The sequence below is a fragment of the Dendrobates tinctorius genome, unplaced genomic scaffold, assembly GCF_039654945.1.
Source record: "Dendrobates tinctorius isolate UK_male_01 unplaced genomic scaffold, ASM3965494v1 ptg000020l, whole genome shotgun sequence".
Taxonomy (NCBI): Eukaryota; Metazoa; Chordata; class Amphibia; order Anura; family Dendrobatidae; genus Dendrobates; species Dendrobates tinctorius.
Window position 1 is genome coordinate 8,447,818 of NW_027361688.1, and position 14,193 is coordinate 8,462,010.

Consider the following 14,193-nt stretch of genomic DNA (forward strand, 5'->3'; position numbering starts at 1 on the left):
CGTTCAGCCCCGGTGTCCTTGAGGCCTGTAGCAAGACGGGCCCCCACCTGAACAGGTTGAACGTTGTCGTCAGCCCTCCCAACCACACCTCCCACCAAAAGAACAGAGGCGTTGGGCCCAGAGGCCTTGGCTGGGGGGTTCTTCGGCCTTTCCGGACAGGCGTGACGGAAGTGACCAGTCCGATTGCAGGTGAAGCACAGGCGACTGTCAATAGTAGGCCTGGTGTTGGCAACAGGGACAGGGCCTCCGGAGAGACGGCTAGCTGCAGCACTGGGGTTGGTTGCAGGCTTACCCCCTCTCCAGCTGGTGGTGACTGGCCTCCGCATCTCTGGCTTCCGAATGGCCTCGTAGTTGTCGGCGATCTGCGCCACGTTGTCCGCGTTTGTTGGTTCACGGTCCAGGATGAACTGTCGGACCTCAGCTGGGCAGAGATGCAGGAACTGGTTTTTGATCATCAGGTCCCGTAGCTGCTCAAAGGTTTCAACAGACAGCCCTTGGATCCACTGGTCAAAGTGGGTCCTGAGTCCTTTCACCACATCACTGTAGCTATCGTGTGGGCCACGTTGGAGGTGCCGGAACTTCTTTCGGTATACCTCATGTGTCAGCCGGTATTTGACAATCACGGCCTGCTTTATGGCCTCATAGTCATCATCATGCGCTTGCGGAAGAGAAGCAAACACCTCCAGGGCTTTGCCTTTTAGCCCTGGGGTCAAGTACTTGGCCCATTGGACCTTATCCAGCCGGTACTGTCGGCAGGCTTTCTCAATGGCTCGCAGAAATGTGTCCAAGTCCCTGTCCTTTTCCATCACGGGAAAATGCTCTGGCCGGGGTTTAGGACTCTGGACGCTGCTGGGCTCACTGGTTCGGGCTGTGGGGGCATTCCACCCCCCCAGAGCATCTCCAGTTCATGGGCTCTCTGAGCTACTGCTTGGCGCTCACGTTCGGCTCTCTCAGCCTCTCTTTCGGCTCTCTGGGCCTCCCGCTCGGCTTGGGCCTCCTGCCGATATTGCTGGATCAGCCTCACCCGTGCCTCACTGTCTTCGGCAGGGAGTGCGTCCAAGGCCATTTGCAGATAGGGGTCCACCCCGCTCTGGTTGAATGTGGGGCCAGCGCTCATGAGTGGAGCCTCTGCTACAGCCCCATTGTCACTTGGGCCAACTTCTGCGTCCGCTGGACCCTGGGTGTTGTCCAGCTGCACCAGAGCCGTGATCAGTTGGGCTCTGTTTTTGTTCGTGGCGTCAAGGCCTTGGAACGTGCATAACCCAGCAAGAACTTCCTTTGTCTGCTGTTTGTACCAAGGTTCTCCTTTTGCCGCCATGGTTGCCAAATTAAAGTTATAAAAGAAAAACGAAGAAACGGGAGGGGATACTTGCACGTACACAAAAAATGTCTCAGGACTAATAACCACTGAGTCTGTTCTCCAAAACCTATGATGCAGGATTCCCGCAGGACCGTGCAGGTTTTTAGTGAGAGGAATGATTGCTCAAACCAAATCACTAATGCTCTAGGATTATCCCACCGCTCTGCCACCAATATGTGAGGAACAGCCCGCTCACTGTTCCCCAATACGTGACGAACGGGGGTCCCGCTGCCACCAAAACGCGACGGACAGCGGACCCTGTGTCACCACTATGTCACGATCCCACCACTGACACGGGTGTATCAGCTTACGGAGGGACGCGACACACTGCCGGCACACGGCTATCACAGGCACAGTGGGGGCTTATCTTAGTTATCCCACCACTGGAACCATGTGACCAAAATATCCAGCAAGCTAATCTCGCTCTAACAATTTGCCGCAGGGGGGTATTTTGGGTGCCCCACCACTGCTATCAATCTTCCACGAACTGCGGGGATTTATGTATATCCCACTTTCTCAGTTCCACTTTGGAACTCGCAGCTCTCCGGCGCCCCCCCTACCCTCAGGTCAGTCAGGGAACTGCACCCGGGATAATTAGTTGCCGGACGGGCTACTTGTTGTGCACGGGCCGCTGAACTGCCGCAGTAAGGGAATTATCAATGCTGTGGCCGCAGCCCCTCATTCAGCAATATGAGTCCCTTCTGTACTGCCAGCTAGTCTCGCCAGCCGTGCACACCACGCTGCCACCAGCCACGCTTTACTTAATCAAGGAGTTAATTAAGAGGGTCCGTGACAAACCCCAAATTAGTAGCGATTATCTAAAAGAGGCGCATAGTTCGTTTCTTAGAGCATGGAGGCAGACTGAATAATTTTATCATTTATTTCCCAAATGGGCAGTGATTACAGATAAAAAGTTGCTATACAATTGAGACATAAAATATGTACAATAGACAAGTATAAAATAATGGGGTTTAAAATATAGAGGAGTACACTCACATGTGCTTGGAGATCAGGCAGAACATGCGGCTTGGTGAGGGAGGGAGAAGGCGGAGCCACACGTCTCCACTCATCTGGGTTCTGGTCAGATCAAAACTCTGCTCCAACTGACCGGGATTTGCCAGGGGATAGCTATAGACTAGGGTCTGTGTGACATCACGGTGTGACGTCCGCCTGCGGGTCTGGGCTGCAGCCAGGCAACACCCCGAGAAACACTGATACCCTTTACCCCTATACAGGGATCTGGATTTATAGCAGAGCCCAGGAGGCGCTGTCTGAATAGGAGCAGTGACCAGAGCAGGACGGTCGCCAGAAAGGTGTTCCAATACAGGACACAAACGTGGAGATATGCGAGTCTAAACCAGTCGGGCAGCAATGGTACAAAAACGGTAGACAGAAGCAGAGTCAGATTCAGGCCGAGAGTCATAAACCAGGAGAGTAGCAGAGGTACAGAATCGTTAGGCAGAAGCAGAGTCAGATTCAGGCCGAAAGTCATAAACCAGGAGAGTAGCAGAGGTACAGAATCGTTAGGCAGAAGGAGAGTCAGAAGTCCAGGCCAAAGTCAGTCAGTCAGAAAGCAATTCACACAGTAACACACAGGGGAACCAAGAATATATCCGGCGGCTTGCAAGACCAGTCCCAAGGTATTTCAGGGATCAGGTCACCCCTCATAGGTTCCTGGACTGATGATGTCATCAGTACCACCCCCAGGACCAGGCCAGATGGAGATGCAGTAACCTCTTGATGACTGACAGAGGGGTGGAGCCTGCGTCCACCAGATGCCTGCGCAGGTGCCCTTACTCTGTCAGCACCATAACTCCCGGGCGAGCTATGGCGCCTCCTAGTGACCGCGACAGGAGCAGCAGACCCAGAATTTAACGGCGACGTGACAGACCGGCGCCTCCTAGAGGCTAAAGCCGGGACAGTAGGCTCTGAGCCTGACGTGACAGAACCACGGCCCTGTCCAGTGGCCGAGGCAGGAACAGCCGTCCCTGAGTCTGACGATAAAGTGGTGGTCCGGCGCCTCCTAGAGGCCGCGACCGGAACAGCAGGCCCTAAGTCTGGCGGAAACGTGACAGTACCCCCCCCTCCAAGAGGGGCCTCCGGACCCTCAAAACCCGGTTTATCAGGGTGAAGGAGGTGAAACCTTCTAATCAACCCCTTGGCATGAATGTCACTAGCGGGGACCCAGGACCTCTCCTCTGGGCCATAGCCTTTCCAATGAACTAAATATTGCACAGACTTTCTCACTAAACGGGAATCAAGGATGCCCTGGACTTCGTACTCCAAGGCACCCTTGACCAAAACTGGAGGAGGAGGGGACTGGACGGGATGAATTGGGGAGCGGTACACCTTGAGAAGGGATTTGTGGAAAACATTAGGAATTTTAAAAGACTGAGGGAGCCTTAAACGAAAGGCTACCGGGTTAATTACTTCTAATATCTCGTAGGGACCAATAAACCTGGGCCCCAGTTTGCCAGATGGCACCTTAAGCTTAATGTTTCTGGTAGACAGCCAAACTTTGTCCCCAACTCCTAGGTGCGGCCCCGTGGACCTCCGTTTATTTGCGGCCGAAGCCTGCCTGACCTGGGACCCTTCCAAGTTTGTGTTCACCTCCGACCAGATTGTCCTTAAGTGACGTATGGAATTCTCTACTCCCGGAAGCTCCGACATCTTGGCCGAAAATGAACCAAAACGTGGGTGCAAACCATGATTGCAGAAGAACGGGGTGGTTTTGATAGATTCCTGGTACTGGTTATTTAGAGCGAACTCAGCTAATGGGAGATGTTCCGCCCAATCAGACTGATGTTCCGAGACATAGCAGCGAAGATATTGCTCTAGAGCCTGGTTGGTACGCTCCGTTTGACCATTGGTCTCAGGGTGGTAAGCGGAGGAGAAGGATAATTCAATACCAATACGTTTGCAGAATGCTCTCCAGAATTTGGAAACAAACTGGGTACCTCGGTCGGACACGATATTCTCTGGAGCGCCATGCAGCCTTATTACATGAACAATAAACAACTTACTCAGAGTTTCTGAATTAGGTAATCCAGAGAGGGGAACAAAATGACATTGCTTACTGAACCTGTCCACCACCACCCAGATACATGTCTTCCCCTCTGAGGGTGGTAGGTCAGTAATGAAGTCCATGGAGATGTGGGTCCATGGACTCTCTGGAGCGGGCAAGGACTGGAGCCAGCCGGTAGGCCGATTGTGAGGGGACTTGGCGCGAGCACAGATTTCACAAGCTAGTACATAATCCTTGCAGTCCTTAACTACCGTTGGCCACCAAAAACTCCTAGTCACAAGTCTGGCGGTATTATTGACCCCAGGATGGCCTGCCAGGACGGAGTCGTGCGACTCCTTCAGAACTTGTAGGCGAAACGGCGCTGGAACAAACAATTTCTGGGGGGGGCGTCGAGTCAGGGGCTGGTTCTGGGGACCTACGGATCTCCTCCAGAAGGTCCAGAGACACAGCCGACACAACAATACCATTGGCCAGTATTGGAACTGGCTCCGAGTCCTCAGCCTGTGAGGGGCAGAAACTTCGAGAGAGAGCATCAGCCCTCACATTTTTGGTACCAGGACGAAAGGTTATTAAGAAATCAAACCTAGAGAAGAACAAGGCCCACCTCGCTTGTCTAGGATTTAATCTTTTTGCTGACTCCAGGTAAGTCAGATTCTTGTGATCTGTAATCACAGTGATCTTATGTTTGGCGCCTTCGAGGAAGTGGCGCCATTCCTCGAAGGCCCATTTGATCGCCAATAACTCCCGATTACCTATATCGTAATTCTTCTCAGTGGCAGAGAATTTGCGGGAGAAAAAGGCACATGGGCGAAGCTGAGTGAGTGATGCAGTGCCTTGCGACAGCACTGCTCCCACTCCGACCTCAGAGGCGTCCACCTCTACAATAAACGGGCGGTCCAGATCAGGCTGAACCAAAACTGGGTTGGCTACAAAGCACTCTTTTAACGTAGCAAAAGCCTGAATTGCCTCAGGGTGCCAATTGGTCACGTCTGCCCCTTTTCGGGTCAAATCCGTGAGTGGTTTAGCAATTTCGGAGAAACCCCTGATGAATTTTCGGTAATAATTTGCAAACCCTAAAAATCGCTGCAGCGCTTTTAGCGACTTGGGTTGCACCCAAGTTTTAATAGGTTGGATCTTGGCAGGATCCATACGGAAGCCTGTGCTTGAAACCACATATCCTAAAAATTGTACCTCCTCCGCAAAAAAAACACATTTCTCCAGTTTAGCAAACAGGGAGTGTTCTCGCAGTCTCTGCAGTACAGAGCGAACGTGCTGAGCATGTGTCACAGGGTCAGCAGAATAAATCAAAATGTCATCTAAATACACAACGACATACACCCCACAAATGTCCCTGAAAATGTCATTTACAAAGTGCTGGAACACGGCAGGTGCGTTACTGAGTCCGAAGGGCATTACCAGGTACTCAAAGTGGCCAAGAGGGGTATTAAAGGCTGTTTTCCACTCATCCCCGTCTCTTATGCGGACTAGATTGTATGCCCCCCGGAGGTCCAGTTTAGTAAACCAACGGGCTCCCATTAGCTGATTAAAAAGATCAGGGATGAGTGGAAGCGGGTACTGGTTCTTTATAGTGATTGCATTCAATTCCCGGTAGTCAATGCAGAGTCTGAGACCACCATTTTTCTTTTCTACAAAGAAGAAGCCAGCTCCAACTGGTGAAATGGACGGTCTAATAAACCCCTTTTTTAAGCTATCAGCTATGTGCTCGTTCATAGCCTGACGCTCTGGACCTGAGAGATTAAATATTCTCCCTTTTGTGAGACGGGCATCTGGAATCAGATCTATAGGGCAATCATACTTTCTGTGAGGGGGTAGCTTTTCAGATTTTGCAATAGAAAAGACATCCTCAAAATCTCTGAAGGCAAACGGTATGTGGAGGGGTTTAACTTTAACTTGGTTTACTGTTAGTGACATGCAGTTTTCCTGACAGTGTGAACTCCAGCGTATAACATCGCCTAGGTGCCAGTCGATGACTGGATTATGCTGGCGTAGCCATGGCATCCCCAAAATGACTGCAGCAGACAAATTATCCATCACAAAAAATGACATAACCTCGGTATGCAATGCTCCCACCGACATAGTGATTTTGTCAGTAACAAATTTAACCCCCTCCTGGACAATAGATGTGCCATTAATAGCCGTAGTTTTTATAGGGGCATTAAGTCTTAATAGGGGTACACCGAGACTTTTAGCAACCAAAGAATCCATAAAATTCTCTTCAGATCCACAATCCACATATGCGTTCACACACTGAGATTTCTGACCAAAAGAAAGGGCAATAGGCAATAAAACTTTAGCCGCATCTGCGGGCAATACCTGTGCCCCTGGGCAACCATAGCCAGAGTTGCCCAGAGGCCGATGTCTCAGTAGTATGGATCTCTGACGCTCAGCTCTCTCTCTGAAGGCTCCAGACTGCAGCATACTGGTGCAGGAAGATGAAAGTGCTCCTTCAGGCTGTGCACTGAACCAGGTGTTTAGGCCAGAAATCAGCTCAGTCAGAAGAAGGGAGAGAAAAAAAAAGTTCAGGGAGACTGCTTTTGTATATGCTGGATATATACACAAGAAGCAGTTTTTTTTATATGGCCGGATATAATGTGACGTCCGCCTGCGGGTCTGGGCTGCAGCCAGGCAACACCCCGAGAAACACTGATACCCTTTACCCCTATACAGGGATCTGGATTTATAGCAGAGCCCAGGAGGCGCTGTCTGAATAGGAGCAGTGACCAGAGCAGGACGGTCGCCAGAAAGGTGTTCCAATACAGGACACAAACGTGGAGATATGCGAGTCTAAACCAGTCGGGCAGCAATGGTACAAAAACGGGAGACAGAAGCAGAGTCAGATTCAGGCCGAGAGTCATAAACCAGGAGAGTCGCAGAGGTACAGAATCGTTAGGCAGAAGCAGAGTCAGATTCAGGCCGAGAGTCATAAACCAGGAGAGTCGCAGAGGTACAGAATCGTTAGGCAGAAGCAGAGTCAGATTCAGGCCGAGAGTCATAAACCAGGAGAGTCGCAGAGGTACAGAATCGTTAGGCAGAAGCAGAGTCAGATTCAGGCCGAGAGTCATAAACCAGGAGAGTCGCAGAGGTACAGAATCGTTAGGCAGAAGGAGAGTCAGAAGTCCAGGCAAAAGTCAGAGTCATAAACCAGGAGAGTCGCAGAGGTACAGAATCGTTAGGCAGAAGGAGAGTCAGAATCCAGGCCAAAGTCAGTCAGTCAGTCAGAAAGCAATTCACACAGTAACACACAGGGGAACCAAGAATATATCCGGCGGCTTGCAAGACCAGTCCCAAGGTATTTCAGGGATCAGGTCACCCCTCATAGGTTCCTGGACTGATGATGTCATCAGTACCGCCCCCAGAACCAGGCCAGATGGAGATGCAGTAACCTCTTGATGACTGACAGAGGGGTGGAGCCTGCGTCCACCAGATGCCTGCGCAGGTGCCCTTACTCTGTCAGCACCATAACTCCCGGGCGAGCTATGGCGCCTCCTAGTGACCGCGACAGGAGCAGCAGACCCAGAATTTAACGGCGACGTGACAGACCGGCGCCTCCTAGAGGCTAAAGCCGGGACAGTAGGCTCTGAGCCTGACGTGACAGAACCACGGCCATGTCCAGTGGCCGAGGCAGGAACAGCCGTCCCTGAGTCTGACGATAAAGTGGCGGTCCGGCGCCTCCTAGAGGCCGCGACCGGAACAGCAGGCCCTAAGTCTGGCGGAAACATGACACACGGAAGGGGCAGTCTGGGGAAGTCCCACCTCTCCCTCTGCAAGTTATGAGTTATGATCTGGCTACAAACTTTAGAATAACCATAACTTTGTGGGGGAAGCTAGTATGAACTCCCCAGTGGTATCATGTTTCCCAGGGTAACGAACCCAACACGACAACATCAAGAAGGCCCTAGATATGACCGTCCATTTGGGAGCAAATCATATCTCAGGTTCTGGTGATCCGAGAACTTCGCAAAAGCCAAGGTAGCGAAGCTGGGACCGCTCAGATCATAAAAATATAATTGTGCCGTCTCTGCTATGTGTGGTTTTTACGGCACAGTCTCTTTAATATCGCCCATAGCTGCATTCATTCATATCTCCTGAACAAAGGATTTCCTGTCCTGGCAGGCAGGGGGAGGGAAGGGGGCTTTCTCACTTAAGTTTCAAGTTCCACAGAGCTGCAAGCAGGGGGGCACTGGTCTGTGTGTGTGTGTAAAGAGAAGGGGGGGTGAGCGAGCGTAAAGCAGAGGGTTGCACAAGCTGACAGGCTACTTTTGCATAGAATGCCGGATTTCTAGAAAGTTCCAACAGACAACATCATACTTTACAGAAAAAAACCTCATACTTCTCAGACATTGTATATCACAGCAGTAAAAATGTATGCCATCATTGACGATCAGAGCCATCGATCCCTAGCTGGACCTATGTTCTTTGAAGCCTTTGGAATCAAGGGACCAGCAACGCCCTATACTCTGAATACTTGCTCAGGCCGCATAGAGACTAGTGGCAGGAGGGCACAAGTTTTCATTGCTTCTCCTGTCAACGGAGGCGTAGAAATACCCTTACCTACGCTAATCGAATACGATCAAATACCCGACCAAAGGGATGAGATCCCTACCCCAGAAGCTGCGTTCCACCAACCACACCTAAGGCACCTAGTCAGTGTTATCCCACCTATGGACTCAGATGCTGATATCCTACTTCTGATTGGCAGAGACAATTTAAGGATACATAAAGTCCGTCAACAGTGCAATGGTCCTGACTATGCCCCCTACGCACAGAGACTCGACTTAGTGTGGGTAATCATAGGAAACATGTGCTTGGACCGAACAACAGTCGATTCCTTTAAGACTTATGTACGCAGAGATGGACGAGCTACTTTCTGCAAACCATGCCCTTATCACTACGATGTGAAAGAGAAGCCTCCAGATCCTGTACAGCTGCCTGATGTCATTCCTTCTCCCTATGCAGATGACTTGGGAAGATCGGTGTTTCATACAACCAAGGATGACAACAATGTAGCCCCGTCAATGGAAGACAAGGAATTTGTCAGGATAATGGACAATGAGTTCCTGAAGGATGAGACTAATCACTGGGATTTTCCCCTACCCTTCCGAACTATCAGGGTAAGACTCCTGAACAATCGTGAACAAGCCTTGTCCAGATTCAACTCTCTCCAGCGCACACTAAGCAACAAAACGGAGATGAAAGAACACATTGTCACCTTCATGAGCAAGATATTCCGGAATAACCATGCTGAGCCAGCGCCTCCCTTAAAGGAAAATGAGGAGTGCTGGTACCTACCCTCATTCGGAGTATATCACCCACGGAAACCTAAGCAATTTAGAGTTGTCTTTGATTCAAGCGCCAAACATCAAGGTGTATCTCTCAATGATGTCCTCCTCACGGGTCCTAACCTTACAAACAACCTAGTAGGAGTGTTGATGAGGTTCCGGAAAGAGCCCATCGCCATCACCGCCGACATTGAACAGATGTTCCACTGTTTCATAGTCAGAGAGGACCACAGGAATTTCCTCAGGTTCCTGTGGTACAAGGACAATGACCCCAGCAAGGAGATGGTGGAGTATCGCATGAGGGTGCACGTATTCGGGAACAGCCCTTCCCCAGCAGTGGCAACCTATGGCCTGCGGAGTACCGCACAAGAAGGAGAGGCCGAATATGGAACAGATGCCAGAGACTATGTAGAGAAAGACTTCTATGTAGATGATGGACTAAAATCTCTACCCACAGAAGAAACGGCTATCGATCTACTCAAGAGGACCCTAGGTATGCTGTACCAAGCTAAGCTTAGATTGCACAAAATTGCTTCAAACAGCCAGGCTGTCATGAGAGCCTTTGATTCAAGTGACCACGCACCAGGATTCAAGGACATAGACCTGGGACCAGACTGTCCACCTGTGCAGAGAAGCTTAGGCTTGAGGTGGAACCTGTCAGTTGACACCTTCAGTTTCCAAATCAACTGTGCAGACAAACCATTCACTAAACGTGGTGTCCTGTCAGTGGTGAATAGCTTATACGACCCACTGGGGTTCGTAGCACCAATTACCATACAAGGTAAATCCCTTCTGAGACAGCTTTCCGAAACCGTCAAGGACTGGGATGCCCCACTCCCTCCCGAGAAGGAACCAAAATGGGAAACCTGGAAGCAGTCTTTGTGTGCCTTGGATGAGATCCACATACCGAGATGCTACGCCAGAACCTCACTTGCTGCTAGTACTAGGAAGGAACTCCATGTGTTCTCGGATGCATCCACGGAGGCCATTGCAGCAGTTGCCTATCAGAAGGTGACGGGACCCGACAATCAAGATCACTTTGGATTAGCCTTCGGCAAGGCTAAGTTGGCTCCCAAGCCCGATCATACTATTCCCAGGCTTGAACTTTGTGCAACCGTGCTTGCAGTAGAACTCGCAGACTTTATACAGCACGAGCTGGACACCAACATAGATGACGTGCAATACTACACTGACAGTAAGGTTGTCTTAGGTTACATCTACAACCAAACAAGGCGCTTCTACGTGTTCTTCAGTAACCGCATTGAGAGAATAAAGAGGTCTTCCAAGCCTGAACAATGGCACTATATCCCATCTGAACTTAATCCAGCTGACCATGAAACTAGACCTTTGTCTATAAGGTCCTTTGCTAACTCTTCTTGGCTTTCAGGTCTTAAGTTTCTGTTGGAACAGAAGGGAAGTGATTATGTCCAGGATGTCTTCAGCATCCAGGATCCGGATGGCGATCCAGAAGTTCACTCCGAGGTCAGTGCTTTGGCGACGAACACTAAACCAACCTCCAGCCTCGGTTGCCAGCGCTTCGAACGCTTCTCCAATTGGATGAGACTCGTCAAGACTATCGCAAGGTTAGTCCACATTGCGAGATCATATCACAATTCACTTGGAGACAAAGACTGTCACGGCTGGCACGTCTGCCATAAACCACTCTCTGCCGAGGACATTTCTCACTGTGAGTCCCTTATAATACGTTACGTCCAGCAGAGCATATTCAGTACTGAATGGGAATGCCTTCACCACAAACAGCAGATCCCTCTGAAAAGCCCCATTGCCCATTTGAATCCAGTAATGGACAGCTTCGGTTTGCTGAGAGTCAGTGGTTGTTTAAATCAAGCCAAGATTGCGGCTTCAGAGCAACATCCTTGCATCATTCCCAGTAAACATCATATCACTGATCTACTGATCCGGCACTTTCATGAAAAAACCGAGCACCAAGGCAGGCAGCTCACAGAAGGCAAGTTACGGTCTGCAGGGCTTTGGATCATAGGTATGAAAAGACGTGTAGCAGGATCACTACATCGCGGTGTGCAATGTCGGAAAACCAGAGGAAAACAGGTACATCAACAAATGGCCGACCTGCCCTCTGACAGATTGAGTGCCGAGCCGCCTTTCACCTATGTTGGCCTAGATGTCTTTGGGCCATGGATGGTATCTGCACGCAGAACTCGAGGTGGTCGAGGTGGCCACGCCAACAGCAAACGTTGGGCCGTACTATTCACTTGCATGAGTGTCCGTGCTGTCCACATAGAGGTAATAGAGTCTATGGACACATCCAGCCTGATCAACGCTCTCCGACGGTTTCTAGCGATCAGTGGACCGGTGAACCAGTTGAGGTCTGACCGCGGAAGCAACTTCATCGGTGCATGTCGAGAGCTGGATATTGACATCAAGCCAATTCAGGATCAGTTGGCAAAAAGAGGTTGCACCTGGATCTTCCATCCTCCGCATAGTTCTCACATGGGAGGTTCCTGGGAAAGGATGATCGGGATCTCACGCAACATCCTGAACTCTATGTTTATGGACGTAAACTCTTCAAGGCTTACGCATGAGACCTTGGTTACTCTTCTGGCCAAAGTTTCTGCTATAATCAACTCAAGACCACTTGTCCCAGTGTCAATGGATCCCGAACTGCCGACCATCCTTACGCCAGCTACTCTTCTCACCCAAAAGACCGGGAACCCGCTAACAGTTAGTGGAGAGTTTACTCACGCAAACACCTACCAGAAACAGTGGAAACGTGTGCAGTACCTCGCTGATTATTTCAGGAACCGGTAGAGAAAGGAATATCTCGTGACTCTCCAAGGAAGAAGAAAATGGCGACAGAATAAACCGAACTTGAAAGAAGGAGACGTGGTACTAATGAAAGAACAACAAGGCCGAAGGATCGACTGGCCTATGGGAATCGTTACAAAGACTTTCCCTAGTCAAGACGGTAAGGTCCAGAGGGTGGAGCTGAAGGTTCTTAGGAAAGGCGAGCCTAAGACATTTCAGAGGCCAATCCACGAGCTTGTATTGATACTGCCAATTGAGGACGTTCCGGTAGGATGAACCACAAACAGAACACTGCCCTACTATTTTGTCCATTGGATTACTGTTGGGTCGGAGACAGTTTGGCCTAGTGCGGCTTCTCCGATCCGAAGATGGATACCATTGGATTGTCTCAGGAACTGACTATCATTTACCTCGTTTTGAAGTTGTTATGATTGCATGCATATTTGTGTTTCCTTTCTAGGTTATTGAACTTTACTTAAACAAAAAACATTAATATAGTGAAATCCCTTACGGAATTTCAGACGGGGAGTGTGCTGTCCCATCTAAAGTTATGATTTTTGTGCTTTATATAGATTGTGTTATTTTCCATGCTGTGATCAGTTTTGCATTTGGTCTGCTGCCACCTGCTATCCTTTTTCTGTATAGCAGACTGCAGCTAATTATTTTTAGTACATGCCTTCAACTTCCTGGTCAAAGTCACTGCTTCTCTTCCTGTTAGCTGCCATTCTAGTTTTCATCTTCACCCGGGAGAGATACATTTACCAGGCTGTGAAAGGCATCAGTTTTTTGACCACTTCGTTGCACACACAATTTTCTGCATCTTGCTGTACCACCTGGATTGTTACATCTGCATTCCTGGAGAAGTACTGCATTACCAATCATACGCTGTATGTCCAGATTTCCAATAAACAAGTCTGGACTTCACAATATCTGGTGTGTATCATCTCTCCGGACGCAAAACAGCAACAATGGTCCTGTCTGCTCTGCATTGAGGAAACGGAAGTTAGAAATCTCTCCCAGCCCCAATCAACTACACCTCCATTCGCCTCATGTGGGGACAGAACAGAAAGTGATTGTCAATCAGTGGTGCTTCCTAAGTGGACAGTTTGATTTCACAGAAGTTTGATTTACTTGGAGTTATATTCTGTTGTTTAACTGTTCCTTTTATTTTTTGAGCAGAGTATATATATAAATATATATATATATATATATATATATATATATATACAGTGGGGAAAAAAAGTATTTAGTCAGTCAGCAATAGTGCAAGTTCCACCACTTAAAAAGATGAGAGGCGTCTGTAATTTACATCATAGGTAGACCTCAACTATGGGAGACAAACTGAGAAAAAAAAATCCAGAAAATCACATTGTCTGTTTTTTTTTTCATTTTATTTGCATATTATGGTGGAAAATAAGTATTTGGTCAGAAACAAAATTTCATCTCAATACTTTGTGATATATCCTTTGTTGGCAATGACAGAGGTCAAACATTTTCTGTAAGTCTTCACAAGGTTGCCACACACTGTTGTTGGTATGTTGGCCCATTCCTCCATGCAGATCTCTAGAGCAGTGATGTTTTTGGCTTTTCGCTTGGCAACACGGACTTTCAACTCCCTCCAAAGGTTTTCTATAGGGTTGAGATCTGGAGACTGGCTAGGCCACTCCAGGACCTTGAAATGCTTCTTACGAAGCCACTCCTTCGTTGCCCTGGCGGTGTGC